Raw genomic sequence first — 16,607 nt, 5'->3', positions numbered from 1 at the left:
TATCATAACTGCAGTCACCATCCACAGTGATTTTGGAGCCCAAGAAGAGGAAATCTGTCACTGCTTCTACCTTTTCTCCTTCCTCCTTTCCCCATTTGCCATGCAGTAATGGGGCCGGATGTCATGATCTTAGTTTTTTTTAATATTTAGTTTTAAGCTGGCTCTTTCACTCTCCTCCTTCACCCTCATCAAGAGGCTATTTAGTTCCTCTTCGCTTTCTGCCATTAGCGTGGTATCATCTGCATATGTGAGATCACTGGTGTTTCTCCTTCCTATCTTGATTCCAGCTTGTAACTTGTCCAGCTGGGCATTTCTCATAACGTGCTCAGCATCTAGGTTAAACAAACAGGGCGACAGCAGACAGCCCTGTTGTACTCCTTTCTCAGTCCTGAACCAATCATTGTTCCATGCAGGGTTTTAACTGTTGCTTCTTAACCCACATATAGGTTTCTCAGGAGACAGGTAAGATGGTCTGGTATTCCCATCTCCTTAAGAGCTTTCCAAAGTTTGTCATGATCCACGCAGTCAAAGGCCTTAGCTTAGTCAATGAAACAGAGGTAGGTGTTTTTTTGGAATTCCCTTGCTTTCTTTATGATCCAGCAAATGCTGGCAATTTGATCTATGGTTCCTTTGCCTTTTCTAAAACCAGTTGATGTCTACAAGTTCTTGCTTCACATTATGCTGAAGCCTAGCATTCAAGATTATAAGTGTGACCTTATATGGGAGATGAGTGCAATTGTCTGATGGTTAGCACATTCTTTGGTACTACCTTTCTTGGGGATTGGGATGTGGATTGACCTTTACTAGTCCTGTGGCCACTGCTGGGTCTTACAGATTTGTGGACATATTGAGTGCAACACTTTGATATCATCATCCTTTTGGAGAAGGCAATGGCACCCCACTCCAGTACTCTTGCCTGGAAAATCCCATGGATGGAGGAGCCTGGAAGGCTGCAGTCCATGGGGTCGCTGAGGGTCGGACATGACTGAGCGAATTCACTTTCACTTTTCACTTGCATGCATTGGAGAAGGAAATGGCAACCCACTCCAGTGTTCTTGCCTGGAGAATCCCAGGGATGGGGAAGCGTGGTGGGCATCATCCTTTAGGGTTTTGAATAGCTCTACTGGAATTCCATCACATCCACTAGTTTTATTAACAGCAGTGCTTCTTAAGGCCCACTTGACTTTACACTCCAGAATATCTAGCTCTGGGTGACTGAGCATACCATCGTAGTTATTTGATTCATTAAGATTACGTAGATAACATAAAAGACTTCTCAGAAAGATGTTTATTTTGATCTTTACCTTAGTGACAGCAGTTTGGCTCACAAATGTGTCTTTTAGCAGCTGGTAATTTCTTCCAAAGAATCACTTCCTTGGCTCTGGGAAGGCACACTTTAAGAAGTGCAAGAGCTGGGATATGAGGGCACAAGAAGCAGAGTAGATGAACAGTGACATGGGGAGATTAAAACAAAAACAGAGTGGATGTATGTACCATGTCTGGAGGTCTTGCTTTCGCTTAATGGGTTCTGGAAAATCACTGATGGTTTTTTAAGCCAGAGGGTGACATGGTCAAGTGCATGTTAGAAAAACCCAACTGGCAGCAGTTAGGACTGGAGATTAAAGAAGAGGAGATCTTACAAGTGAGACCGCTGCCTACAAGGGAATTATTTAAAGAATGAATAGAAATCCCATTTGCTAGAAAATATTAGTTATGAAGATGCTGATTTGGGGACAACTAAATGACTTGGGCTAAATTTCCATTATTTTTAGACTTAACAGTTTTAACAGAATATATTAGAGCTATACTACAGAGGGTGGTTTTAGAAAAGGCAGAGGAACCAGAGATCAAATTGCCAACATCCGCTGGATCATCGAAAAAGCAAGAGAGTTCCAGAAAACATCTATTTCTGCTTTATTGACTATGCCAAAGCCTTTGACTGTGTGGATCACAATAAACTGTGGAAAATTCTGAAAGAGATAGGGATACCACCTGATCTGCCTATGAGAAATTTGTATGCAGGTCAGGAAGCAACAGTTAGAACTGGACATGGAACAACAGACTGGTTCCAAATAGGAAAAGGAGTTTGTCAAGGCTGTATATTGTCACCCTGTTTATTTAACTTACATGCAGAGTACATGAGAAATGCTGGACTGGAAGAAACACAAACTAGAATCAAGATTGCCGGGAGAAATATCAATAACCTCAGATATGTAGAGGACACCACCCTTATGGCAGGAAGTGAAGAGGAACTCAAAAGCCTCTTGATGAAAGTGAAAGTGGAGAGTGAAAAAGTTGTCTTAAAGCTCAACATTCAGAAAACAAAGATCATAGCATCCGGTCCCACCACTTCATGGGAAATAGATGGGGAAACAGTGGAAGTAGTGTCAGACTTTGTTTTCCTGGGCTCCAAAATCACTGCAGATGGTGACTGCAGCCATGAAATTAAAAGACACTTACTCCTTGGAAGGAAAGTTATGACCAACCTAGATAGCATATTCAAAAGCAGAGACATTACTTTGCCAACAAAGGTTCGTCTAGTCAAGGCTATGGCTTTTCCTGTGATCATGTATGGATGTGAGAATTGGACTGTGAAGAAGGCTGAGTGCCGAAGAATTGATGCTTTTGAACTGTGGTGTTGGAGAAGACTCTTGAGAGTCCCTTGGACTGCAAGGAGATCCAACCAGTCCATTCTGAAGGAGATCAGCCCTGGGATTTCTTTGGAAGGAATGATGCTAAAGCTGAAACTCCAGTACTTTGGCCACCTCATGCTAAGAGTTGACTCATTGGAAAATACTCTGATGCTGGGAAGGATTGGGGGCAGGAGGAGAAGGGGACAACAGAGGATGAGATGGCTGGACGGCATCACTGACTCGATGGATGTCAGTCTGGGTGAACTCCGGGAGTTGGTGATGGAGAGGGAGGTCTGGCGTGCTGCGATTCATGGGGTCACAAAGAGTCAGACACGACTGAGTGACTGATCTGATCTGATCTGATCTGACAGAGGGTCATCGGATAGCTAGAGGTTGAAAAGGAGAAGAGGAGACTTCCCTGGTGGTCCAGTGGTTAAGACTCTGCCTTGCAATGCAGGGGATGTGGGTTTGATCCCTGGTTGGAAACTAAGCTGCCACATGCCACGGAGCAACTACTGAAGCTCCGTGAGCCACAACTAGAGAGTCTGTGCAACACAAAGAAAGAAATCACATGACAGCGAATATCCAAGTGCAGCAACTAAGACCTGAGGCAGCCAAAGAAATAAATATTAAAAAAGAAAAAAGGAGAAGGTATATAGAATATTCTTAGGATATGTGTGTATATAGAAAGAGAATTGGTTTACTCAGCTGTGGGGGCTAACTAAACAAGCCCAGGGTCCACAGGATAAGCAGTTAGGAAGGGAAAGTAACTAACTAGCAAAAAGTTCATGGATTTCCAATTCATTATTCTGAGAGAAAATTATACCAAACTGTTGCCTCCATTTTTGATAGGAAGAAACTGGTGACAATTTCTTATTATTTTCAACTTTTTTTTTTTTTTGCCAACTGTTTTTAAATAAGAAAATGAATGTAAGGTCTTCCCTGGTGGCTCAGTGGTGAGAAGTCTGCCTGCCAATGCAGGAAGCACGGATTCTATCCCTGGTCCAGAAGGATCCCACGTGCCGCAGAGCAGCTAAGCCCATGCACTACAACTGTTGAGCCTGTGCTCTGCAACAAGAGAAGCCACCACAACAAGAAGCCTGCACACTGCAACTAGAGGGTAGCCCCCACACTCCACAACTAGGGAAAGTTCTCATTAGTGACAAAGACCTGGCACAGCCAAAAGTAAATAAATAAAATTTTTGTAAAAAAGAAAATGAATGTGAAATACCAAGTCAGGCAACACATTAAAGATTTCAAAGACTAAGACAATGTAAATGAGGAGCTATATCATATGAAATTGCTGGAAGAAAAAAGAGAGAACAAAGAGAAAGGAGGAAAAAGGAGAGGAAGGTGTCTAGGCTGGCGTTTGCTGGAGTAGACACCCACTTCAGATCAGATCAGTTGCTCAGTCGTGTCCGACTCTTTGCGACCCCATGAATTGCAGCACACCAGGCCTCCCTGTCCATCACCAACTCCCGGAGTTCACTCAGACTCGCGTCCATCGAGTCAGTAATGCCATCCAGCCATCTCATTCTCTGTCGTCCCCTTCTCCTCCTGCCCCCAATCCCTCCTCCCAGCATCAGAGACTTTTCCAATGAGTGAACTCTTCGCATGAGGTGGCCAAAGTACTGGAGTTTCAGCTTTAGCATCATTCCTTCCAAAGAAATCCCAGGGCTGATCTCCTTCAGAATGGACTGGTTGGATCTCCTTGCAGTCCAAGTGGTTTGGCCTTTTTATTAAAGAGTTTCAACTATGACATGCAATCCTTAACTTACGTTGCTAAAGTAATTTATTCTTTCAATAGGTATCTACTGAGCCTCTACTATATGCCAGACGTATGGCATATGTAAGAACTAGGGAAACAGCAGTGAGCCAAAGAAGGCTTGTTGTGGCTGTTTCATTTACCATGTCTTTTCTCAAGCCTGTGCATAGTGAAGTAGGAATCCATATGTGGAATGTAAGATATATTTTCATCCTAAAATAAAATCAGAAGATTAAAGAAATTCTAATCTGATGCTTAAATATTTCTCTGATGCTTCTATGTTTTTATTTTCATAGAAGGAAGTTATGATTATTACCCCTGTTTAGACACTTCCAGTCAGACATTACATGGTTTGTCCAAAATGATGCTTGTCCAATTTTTTTAAAACTTAATATAGATGATGAACAAAAAAAATCCAGTAAAACTGTGATTTTCCCAATATTAAAATTTGATCATCAATAATTTCCCTTTGGTCTTCAGGAATTAAATTTGTTTAAAGGTTTTAAATTATCTTATAAGAGGCCTTGTCTTTTAAAGTATTTACATATGAAATAATGTGACGCTTGGAATTTTCTTCAAAATAATCTGGAGAAGAGAAAGTACATGAATGTATAGATGAAATAGGATTATGGAGTTGACAATTATGTTGAAATAGGAATAGGAGTTGATAATTATGAAAGCTAAGTGACAAGTACATTGTTGTTGCTGTTCAGTTGCTCAGTTGTGTCCGACTCTTTGTGACTCTATGGACTGCAGCATGCCAGGCTTCCCTGTCCTTCACTATCTCCCGAGTTTGCTCAAACTCATGCCCATTGAGTCAATGATGCCATCCAACCATCATCATCCTCTGTGGCATTCCTTATACTATTTTGTCTACCTTATATATATTTGACACTTTCCATAATAAAACACTTTTTAAACTATCATATGATATATAGAATAATATATCTAAATATATATGTATATATGGCATGTAATATATAATCTATTTAATATAAAATATATAACTATTATATGACTTTCTGGATGCTTAGAATCAGAATGTGAAACTGATGAATTCAACCCACAGAATAAGAATTTTGCCACCACAGTCCTTCAACAGTATTTTCAACCCTCTGAGTGAAATGCCAGTGTGATTTCATGAGTCAAATCAAAGGTCTTTATAACAGTATTTTATGTATACTATCCTTGAGGGTCATGTTCTTGAAAAGAATTAGATAACTAAGAGAAGGAAAGAAAAACGTGTAACATCTCAGTTGTTTAACTAATTTGGAAAGAAACAAAAGTGTTTTTAGAGCCAACTTGAACATTTGGTGTCCATGGAGAAATGAAAACACTCTGAACTGAGATTGTAGATACAAGGCAAACAATACTACTTACCGACTGGAGAACCACGGCTGAGCAGTCACGTGGCGGGTGCTGTAAGTGGGCTCGCCCGGTGTGCACACAAGCCATGTGTTTAACACAAGTATTTATGTTGAGTGATTCCATAAATACAGAGTTTATGAAGAACTGGGGCTTATGAGAGTGTTACATAATAACAAATACCTGATGGAAAGTTTAACTTATAATCAATTTTGGTGTTCCTGAACATCTGAACTTTGGGTACTTCGCAGTACTTCTGGTGTTTACTGGATGCTTATACTGCCCCAGGCCCCACTCCAGGAACCGGAAAACCCAGAAGCAAAATGAGCAAGTTCTTGCCTTCATGAAGCTTATATTCTAATGGAAAAAATGATCAACATAATAGAAGTTAGAGATGTATGTGTTGAGGAACAAAATAAACAGGGCTGAGCAGGAAGTACAGGAGTGGGCAGGTAGATGGGGGAACATTTGTCATTTTTATAAAGAGAGCTTGGGAAAGGGCCCTGGCTAAGGAGACTTATGATTCTGTCAACACGCAGACATTCGGGGACAGAAGGCCACGCAGAGAACAGTGAGTCCCAGGCACTGAGATAACAGCATCCCTGAGGTGCTAGAGGACACCAAGGGGGCCATGGGTCAGGAGCAGAGAGAGCAGGGGAAAGAGATGGAAGCGAAGTGGTCAGACCAGGAAAGAGGTCTGAAAGGTCTCTCCACCCCCACTGGGAGCTCGGCAGCAGCAAAGACTGCTTGTTAAAGTGGTCGGGGTGAGTGGAAAATGATCAAGTCCCTGGCCACCGCCTTAGTCCCTGATGGGACCACTGAGAAAAGTCTAGAAGGCTGAGGTGGAGCCTGTCAGCTCAGCAGTGAGAGGCTGTCCAGGCAGCCTACTCCCCACAGCTGAGCTTGAGGTCTTTCTGGAAGCTCACATACAGAGACAAACAGAGCCTCCTTTCAATAAGGAAAATATCCAGGTTTCTCATGGTCATGGGAAGAGAAAGAAAGAGGAAACAAAAAAATAAAATAAATAAAATCCTGGCTTTTTCTTTTTATTTATTCATTGGAAGGACTGATGCTGAAGCTGAAGCTCCAATACTTTGACCACCTGATGTGAAGAGTCAACTCATTGGAAAAGACCCTGATGCTGGGAAAGAGTGTAGGTAGAAGGAGAAGGGGATGACAGAAGATGAGATGGTTGGATGGCATCACTGATTCAATGGACATGAGTTTGAGCAAACTCCGGGAGATAGTGAAGGACAGGAAAGCCTGGCATGGTACAGTCCCTGGGATCACAAAGAGTGAGACACAGCTTAGTGACTGAATAACAATGACAGTTCACACTTAAGAGTTTTACCCCTCCTTTGGCTAAGTCCTGCTGTAAGCTTAGAAGCCTCCAGGGAATGAGGTGGGCAAGCCTAGCTGGCTTTTCTCTCCTTAGCACCCCCTCCATCAGTTAATGAGTGTAGCCTGAAAGGAGAAGAGATTAGAAGGAGGAAGTTCCCATCCAGTGAGGAGTGGGGGCCTCCCCGCCCAGTGATTGTCTCAGAGGCAGGGCTGATAGCTTACAGTCAAGGGTGTATTCATGGCCTCCGAGGAGAGAATTTCAATCCAGGGCCAGAGACAAGGCTTGATCGCTCAGAGCTTTTGTGTAGCAGAGTTTTGCTGCTGCTGCTGCTGCTGCTAAGTCGCTTCAGTCGTGTCCGACTCTCTGCGACCCCATAGACCGGCAGCCCAACAGGCTCCACAGTCCCTGGGATTCTCCAGGCAAGAACACTGGAGTGGGTTGCCATTTCCTTCTCCAATGCATGAAAGTTAAAAGTGAAAGTGAAGTCGCTCAGTCATGTCGGACCCTCAGCGACCCCATGGACTGCAGCCTACCAGGCTTCTAAGTCCATGGGATTTGCCAGGCAAGAGTATTGGAGTGGGGTGCCATTGCCTTCTCCAGTGAAAAAGGAATAGAGAAAGCTTCTGACATAGACACCAGAAGGGGGCAGAGAGTGCCCCACTCACTAGTTTGGGTGGGGCTTTATATACTTTTTCAACTGGTTACTAACAACAGAAAGGTCTTACCAGACCCACTCCCACAACTTAAGTCTTAAGATAAAAAGATTGGTCAGAAGGTTCCTGTTAAGGATAAGCAGGTCCTGTTGTTATATAATCATTAGTATAGAGCTTAAGGTAAAACATACCCTGGAGCTAGATGGGTGAGAAGGAGGCACTCCCTTCTGCACGAAATTTAATGAGGCATCCCTAAAGTGCAGTAATCAGAATAAAAGTAATATCTTAGTGGAATTCTATAAAAAACAGAAATTAATGCAAAAAAACCTACGACGAATGAGCTATCCCATCCTTCACAACTGGTCTAGGACAGGGGTTATAGGCACCTGTGGCTTTGCTCTGCAGCTTTGAACCGTTGAGGCAACAGAGAGCTCCACTGACCAGCACGCTCTCGGACCATGTGTGCGCCTGCAGCCCACAAATCTACCAGACCTGCCATTCAGCACCTCTGTGACCAAGTCCTTCCTCACTTGCCAACCTGGTGTGCCTCTCACTCCTCCAGATCCAACTCAAGGATCCTCTGCTTCATGAAACCTTGTGGACAGAGTGTTTGTGTCCCTCCAAAATTCCTGTGTTGAAATCCTAACTCCTGAGGAGGTGGAATCTTTGACAGGTGATTAGGTCATGAGAGTAGAGCCCTCACGAATGAGATTAGCACTTCTGTAAGAAGGGCCGCCAGCAAGCTTTCTTCTTCCCCTCCACCAAGTGAGGAAACCATTAAGAAGGCTCTCACCAGAACCCAGTCCACTGGTGCTTTGACTTCTCAGCCTGCAGAACCAAGAAAATATCAATTTGTTTAAGTCATACAGTCTATGGTATTTTTGTTATGGCAGCTTGAACTGACTAAGACAGTGACCCAGCCTTTTCCCTTTTCCCAGAAGTTACTAATTTCATTGCATCACCCTCATATCTCACTCACCCTGATTTTGCATCTCTCCAGTAAACTATGACATCCTCTAGATCACAAAAACCTTTCTTCCACTTCTTCAAGACCCTACAGAATATCTGGAGCATAGTAGATACCTGGAATTTTCTCTCAACAATGTATTTTGGACATTATTATGTTTTTTTCCAACCATCTAATCTATTTTGTTTTACTGATGTACCATAGTTTGTTAAACAGTCTCCTAGAGGTGTTTAAGTTTTTCTAATATTTTGCTAGAAAATTCATGCTGCAATGACTTTTGTTATGTTGACATCACTTTGCACATGAATAGAGTATTTGATCAACAATTCAGAGACAAGGAAAAATTACATTTGAGATTCTGTTCAAGTTTTATGTTTTGCTGAAACATCATAAACTTTTAAATTCTCACTATGTAGCACACCTTTCCTTTTAGCATTTTTCTTTCTTCTTCTGCATATGTCTGACTCATAGAACTAATTATTTAAATCCCAAAATAGCTTTGATAAATACAAACAAGTTGAACGTCAGTGGCATCTGTCCCTTCATCCAGTTTTTTTGGTGAGGACACACAGTGAAGCTCAGCATAAAATTAATGAAGAAAGAAAAGAAGAGAAAACACAAAGCCGTGACTCTAATGCATTTACTGTTGAGTGGCTCTTCTGGGACTGATCAACTACATAGAGCTTTCAGAGTATTACTTTGCAGATTTAAGGAATAGAAGCACATGAAAACAATTACACAGGAAAAAATCAAGGAAAGTTAAGAGAATTTTTAGGTTAACTAAATGAAGCAAAAACATAGGTTTAGAAACATCTTTGAAATTCAAACTAGATTTCTTGAATTATTTTGGAATAGCTGAGGACTGATGCGAAGAACCGCACACTTCAGACATAAATCTGCCTTCCAATTCACTGCTGTTTTGTAAGAGATAGTTTGTGTGTGTGTGTGTGTTTATAAAATACAATGTTAAAAAAGAAAAAATCAGGCCAACCAGTTATAAACAAATCTTCCTAAATTCCAAGAATTTTCTGACAAAGTATGTCAACTCAGAATGTCAAAGACCAAGTTAATTAGCGGAAGGCTGACCTCAGAGGATACTGATTAGGCCAAGTGTTTCCAACTGCACATTGCAAAGTGATGGAAATGGACGCCTGAACACCCATGTTCTGCACTCCTCCAAACACTCCTCCGCGTGTTCACCCTCAGCAGGCTTCTCAAAAATGCAACTGTAGCAGATATAACCTCTCATTTAGGGGTTGTTATAAACCTTCTCCAGTCTCAGGCCACGGATGGACTACTGAGTTCCACCAAGAAGAAAAATTTCAGCAGCACTTGCTGTCCTGGCCCTCAGGTGAATGAACATGGTCCAGTAGGCTCACACCACCCTGCTGACCTTGGGCCTTCTTTGTGAGCCACGTGGCGCATGTTTAGGGTGCCTAAGACATGTAATGCCTCAGCTTGGGCTAAGGTGGGAGCCTCTTTGCAGGTGAGCACATCCATCAGTCACTTCCTGGCACCCCTGGACTGGGACCCTTTCCCTGGATAGAAACAAAATAGATTCCTGCCTTCTTCCTGTTATCCTTTTCATTTTCCTCTTTCACTTTGTTTTTCTGTGATCTCCAGCCCTCTCCTGTCTGATACACTAAGGCACATGCCACCCTGGGAATGTTATGTCATTGCTAGAAGGGTTAGTTCCTATCATATTTCCTCCCATCCTAAACCAAAAGAAGCTCATGCTGTTGCAAAAAAAAAAAATCTAAAGCTTGCATATTCATAAAGAGTCTAAAATGACATATCAGGCACTTAAGCAGAGGTTACCTATTGGATGGGTGTAGAAACTGGACAATTTGGGGAAAAAGATGGGAAGGATACCTTTTGTTGCATATATTTTTGAACTGCTAGTTTTTGAGCCATATACATTATCTAGTCAACAAAAGTATAATACAAAAATAAATAAGAAATATAAGTATAATACAAAAATAAATAAGAAATATATCTAGAAAAAAATTACTTCTAGCTACTCAGATCTCACTTTTCCATAGAGAAAATAATATAATAGGTCTATTTTGTTTTATGTATATTCGTTTTGACAAATAAGTTTTTCTTTTTACTGAAATGGCCATAAATATGAATTATACTGTATCTGCATTATAGTATAAGGCAATAAATTTTTAAAAATGTCACTTCAACTTTCCTTTCTTATTCCATCCAGTGTGTAATAAAAATTTCTTGAGTGAAATGTTAACATTTGTAAAGTGCTTTCAAGTTTGCAGAGTCCTTCACATGCTCTGCCTAATTATGACGTTCACAGAAGCAGCCTGGCACAATTCTTTGCTTTGCAGCTGAGGAAATGAGTTCTGACTTGTTCAAGGCCACAGAGCAAGCCAGTGGCAGAACTAGGATTTGAATCCAGTTCTCTTGGCTCTGAATGGTGCCTTAATGTTTTCTCTAATTTCAGGGTAAAATTCATCCATGAAAAATTTAAATTCAGCTTGAAAGACTAGAAAGGAAAATGAAAAACTTAAAAACTACCCTACTGACACCACCATCATAACTCAAACATGCATTTTGTACTTCGCTGTTTCCCTTTCTCTACTCCTAGGTCTCCAGTGTGTTGCCCAGGAATGCTCATCACCATCTCAGAATCCAAAGTGGGCATATTTATAGTGTCTCCTGACTTTGAAAGGAATTAAGAGCAGAGAGCAGAAAATAGTTGGTCTCTATGGGAAATGAAAATCAAATATTCTCTTATTCTAAAGGGCGCTGTGAACAAGGATTAATAATGTAAGATGCAAGATATGCTATATAGCACTCTGAAAAAATAGGATGCCTACATATTTAGTTTAAGGGAGAATGGTAAGTTGGATTTTTACGTGTGTAACATATTATGAAAAAATGTGAAGAAAGGAGAATTTCATTGATGTTGAAATTTATGGTTTTTTTTTCACTCCCACAAGCAATTACCATTTTAGCAGAAACTGGAGAAAACTAAACATTTATTTATATCATTTAAGTGTTCCATTTTGTCTTGTCATCATCTTTTGGTTGAATACAACTGAGTTTTTAATTGAGAAAGTCTTAACAATCTAACTGCAGGGATTAAACACACACAGATACATGTGCTGTCATTCCATAGTGTAGTTGTTTAAGGATTCTGGAATCACGGTGCCTTGCTCAAGCTCTGTCCTGATCCTTCCTACCTGGGAGACTTTGGGCAACTAACTCAAACTCTCTGAAGACTCACTTCCTACCTTAGAATTATATGACAATCAAGTAAGATTATGAATTTAAAGCGAAAGTATACTTCTTGAAACACTGCACTGATTTGTTCACGCATACATTCAACTAATACTTACCTGTTATGTGCAGGCCTCGAACCCAGCCCCAGAGAGACAGCAGTGAACAAAACAGCAACCCCAGCCCCAGGGAGTTTACCTTCTCTGAAGGGAGACAGGAAATAACAGATAAGGTAAGTGCTACTGAAAAAAATCAATGGAGAGAGAGGAGAGAATGTCAGGGGCACAATTTTAAGTACATTGACTAGGGAAGACTATGGCTTTCCTAAGTATTAGTTGTTATTATTATCATAATCTATTATTCTACATTCACTTACCCCATTTGCAAGTCTTTGTAAGTAGATGGACGAATTTGACACGGTTGATGGCAAACAGAAGATAATCAGACACACACCGTCACCACAACCATGCTCATCCCACTTCTCTGCAAATAATTTAATGTCCTAGAATTGTTCTCTGGCCCCCCTGTGATTAAACACCTGTTTTACGTGCAATTTTATAATACATCTGGTGTCAAAGTTATAATAATGTTATGATATAAACTTGATATGATATATGATATGAACTTGTCAAAATAAATGTATAGAGTAGATCTGTCTCTTTAAAAAAAAAAAAAAAGCTCTCTGCCATGTGGCCTGTCCATTTTGATTTTCCTCAACTTGGCAAAGTCACTTGCTCTGAGTCTAAGCCTCTCTTTGAAGCAGTTGTCGCATCTGGAGCAAACAGGCCCCAGCATCTGGGGTCAAAACATAGGGAATAGGTGTTTTATTAATTTGCAGAAAAAAACAGAATCCTTATCCAGATCCCTTTTATTATGATGATCCCACTTAGCTTTTCCCTTTCGTTTCTCACTTTCTTATACTTTTCTTTCTACCTTTTCCCTTCTTCACTACCTTTCTTCTCTCAGAGTCCTGCTTTTCATCCTCTTTTCTTTCCTATTTTAGCCCTCTTCTCACTGTGAACCATTTAAAGTCTAGAGAGCAGTTTGCCGTGGAGTGAGAACATCTTAGACTCTAATGCAGGACCAGAATCCCCCCAGTTCCCAGGCCTCCGTTACCCTGGGCAGTTTGAGTCATCTGCAGGCTTTGCCCAAATCTCTCATAACAGGGCAGGAGAAATGGCACCATGCACCAGCTGTGTGGTCCCAGGGAACTCAACCTCTGCAAGTCTCAGTTTCTTCAACTAACAACTATACTTTCTGGTTAAAGCTTGTTTTATAAGTTAGAAATAATATTTGAAAAGTACTTGGTCCCTTGGCATTGCAATGCAACTGCTGAGTGACCTACATGAATGAAGTTTTGAAGAATTGTGGTCTGCTCATTTCAATTCCAGTAAGTATATGAAGAACATTTTTAAGGGCCTGGCGTAGTTTAGGCACTAAATAATAAGAATTTTTATTACCTTACTTGGCACCATCCTCAGTAGTTTTCTCTTTGAGCCTGATCCTTCCTTTCTGTTCTTTCTGGTATGTCTGTTCTTCTCTAAGATGGGCTTTATTTTTCTCAGTTTCTTTGCATGTTCATGAACCACAGGTCCTTTGTTTCCAAGTCTAAAGACCCGGGCTTAGGCCTGGGCACGTGTCAGCTGAGCATTGTCTTTCATAGTGAGGCGTTGGCAGTGCCAGGGCAGGAACGGGGGGCTCCTTGACTGCGGGAGTGGGGCCCTTCCCTCACTGCACCATATGGCCTCAGAGAACCACATTTGATTTTCATTTAATTGAAATTCTTGTAGTAAACCACAACAATAGCGTTAGCAGTAACCAGCTCTTTTAATTGTCAGAATAATTCTTGTCTGTTTTTGTGCAGATGTTGTCTTGCGCCCAGGGCAGCTGTGAGTGTGTGAATGCCTCATCAGCGATTGCGGACACTGCCCAAATGGTGATCAGCACAGAAACCTTATAAAATTACCAACAGACTACCACTTCTGTCTGCCAGCACTTTCAATGCCAGCCAGCCTTGGGGCTTGTTTTGTTTTGCTTGTTTTTTTGTTTTTTTCTATTGGAGTAGGTTGTGATTTAGAATGAGTGTTTGTGGACCGTAAATGAAAATATAGGCTCACACCCAATTAACTAGCTTTGACGAATCAGAAGGGACATACATGGTTTATTTGCAAGAATGAGCAACAACCTAGAAAACTAGGAATTTTTTTCTCCCTTCCTTTCCCTTAATAACCTAGGACAAATGTAATAAAACTCTGTCTTTTCCCCTCTGTCTTCATATGCTATATGTTGTGAGGAATACCAAAGAAGTGAGTTATATTTCCTGTCCTTCAAGGGCAAATATAAGAAGGTTGAATCACAATGACTGATTTGAATCATTTACCAGGATATAAAAATATTAAGCTGAAAGTATCTATTTACATGTGATTCTATCTCTTTTGATGTCCAACGGATGTGAGTGACATAACATCTCAGTAAGATGCAATTCCCCAGTACAGAAGTGAACATCTTTGTCTTATTCTTGCTTGGGTTACATACTCATCCAATTTCCCCCAATGCCTCCTGCAACTCTCCCTCAATGACTTCTCTTATCTGTACTTTACAGGATCTCCAAAGACTCTGCTTCTGTGAGGCCACCTAAACTATGATCCCATAAAATTAAAATGATGAGATGGAAAACCACAGAAAGCACCACACACCTGGTAGCTGAGCGGAGCTTTGTGTTGCCAAAGGGGCCAAGGCCTGGGCTTCTGCCATGTGATTCCCTGCCCACCTTTTATCCAGAGGGGACTGCTAATTTTTAAAAATAGGTTTAATACAGTCGTACACTCTAATGTACTCTGTACTATCTTCTTCCTGTGGGTGCACTTTTCAACTGTTACAAGAAATTCGGTCCCTTGTGAAGCATGAGTTTGTAAAGATTTAGATCAGTTTTGTTGTCTCTGTTAACTTTAACCAAGTGGTGTATCCTGATATATTATATGAATTTAGAGTTAGTAGATCTCATTTCTGGAGAAGGAAATGGCAACCCACTCCAGTGTTCTTGCCTGGAGAATCCCAGGGACGGGGGAGCCTGGTGGGCTGCTGTCTATGGGGTCACACAGAGTCGGACACGACTGAATCGACTTAGCAGCAGCAGCAGCAGCAGATCTCATTTCATTTCAACACTCTATGGAGTTTGGAAAGTGTCCCAGAAGCCAGTAAGAAACCAAGCTTCTGCAGAACTGTGGGCAGGTGCTTTCACCTCTGTTTTCTCATCTGTCACCAGGGCATTACTATGGCCATACAAGTCTGTATACAAATGTCATACAATTTCAAGGAGACTGTTCACATCGTAACTGAACAACAAAGCGGTCTGTCTGTAACAGGAAGATAGGTGAGCAAATTAAATCATCTTTCAATCCCTTTGAGCTAAAATTTAATCATTATGACAAGGTGGTATTCCAACTTTTCTCTAGATTTTCTTCACACTTACTTTTTAAAATATCATTTTTTTTTTAACCAATGCTTTCAAACATATGTTCTGGACTAAATTTGGTTTAGAAAATAGTTTTAAGTTTTGTACTATTTTCTGTAAAAGAATAAAATAGTAAATATTAAAAATTTTAACATTTTAAAACTTTACAGATTCCCCAAAACCCAAAAATACGTAATAAAAATAGCTTGCCACGGAGGTCTTCTACACAACGATTTAAACTGAGATTGCTAACAAATTAAATGGATTATTAGGTGTTTAACACTGTTGCTTTCCACTGTAATTTGAATGGAATATAGCTGGGCCTTAAACATCACCATAGACACTTTGCTCTAAAGCAAACCTACCTATCTTTATCATTGGTCTTGGAATCTAATCAAGGGAGCTTAGATACTGAATTGCTGATAGAACTCCCTTGATGAACTGATTCTCCCTGTTCAGTTCAGTTCAGTCGCTCAGTTGTGTCCGACTCTTGGTGACCCCATGAATCGCAGCACCCCAGGCCTCCCTGTCCATCACCAACTTCCGGAGTTCACTCAGACTCACGTCCATCGAGTCAGTGATGCCATCCAGCCATCTCATCCTCTGTCGTCCCCTTCTCCTCCTGCCCTCAATCCCACCCAGCATCAGAGTCTTTTCCAATGAGTCAACTCTTCGCATGAGGTGGCCAAAGTACTGGAGTTTCAGCTTTAGCATCATTCCTTCCAAAGAAATCCCAGGGCTGATCTCCTTCAAAATGGACTGGTTGGATCTCCTTGCAGTCCAAGGGACTCTCAAGAGTCTTCTCCAACACCACAGTTCAAAAGCATCAATTCTTCAGTGCTCAGCTTTCTTCACAGTCCAACTCTCACATCCATACATGACCACAGGAAAAACTATAGCCTTGACTAGATGGACCTTTGTTGGCAAAGTAATGCTATCTAGGTTGGTCATAACTTTCCTTCCAAGGAGTAAGCGTCTTTTAATTTCATGGCTGCAGTCACCATCTGCAGTGATTTTGGAGCCCAAAAAAATAAAGTCTGACACTGTTTCCACTGTTTCCCCATCTATTTCCCATGAAGTGATGGGACTGGATGCCATGATCTTCGTTTTCTGAATGTTGAGCTTTAAGCCAACTTTTTCACTCTCCACTTGCACTTTCATCAAGAGGCTTTTGAGTTCCTCTTCACTTTC

The 16,607-nt window shown here is 41.2% G+C and overlaps 1 long non-coding RNA gene across 1 annotated transcript in view; it reads left to right on the top strand.

Annotated features, from left to right (window-relative positions):
- Positions 1-15,982, top strand: part of LOC102400593 — a 36,869-nt gene extending 20,887 nt beyond the window's left edge. Inside the window, exons 3-4 of the long non-coding RNA XR_006542450.2 lie at positions 12,095-12,194; positions 13,827-15,982. This is a non-coding gene — a long non-coding RNA (uncharacterized LOC102400593). The remainder of the gene's footprint in view (positions 1-12,094; positions 12,195-13,826) is intronic.
- The last annotated feature ends 625 nt before the right edge of the window (positions 15,983-16,607 follow it).

This window comes from Bubalus bubalis, chromosome 10 (assembly GCF_019923935.1).
Source record: "Bubalus bubalis isolate 160015118507 breed Murrah chromosome 10, NDDB_SH_1, whole genome shotgun sequence".
NCBI lineage: Eukaryota > Metazoa > Chordata > Mammalia > Artiodactyla > Bovidae > Bubalus > Bubalus bubalis.
Note: the sequence above shows the minus strand (reverse complement) of the source record. Positions and strands in the feature narration are given on the sequence as shown.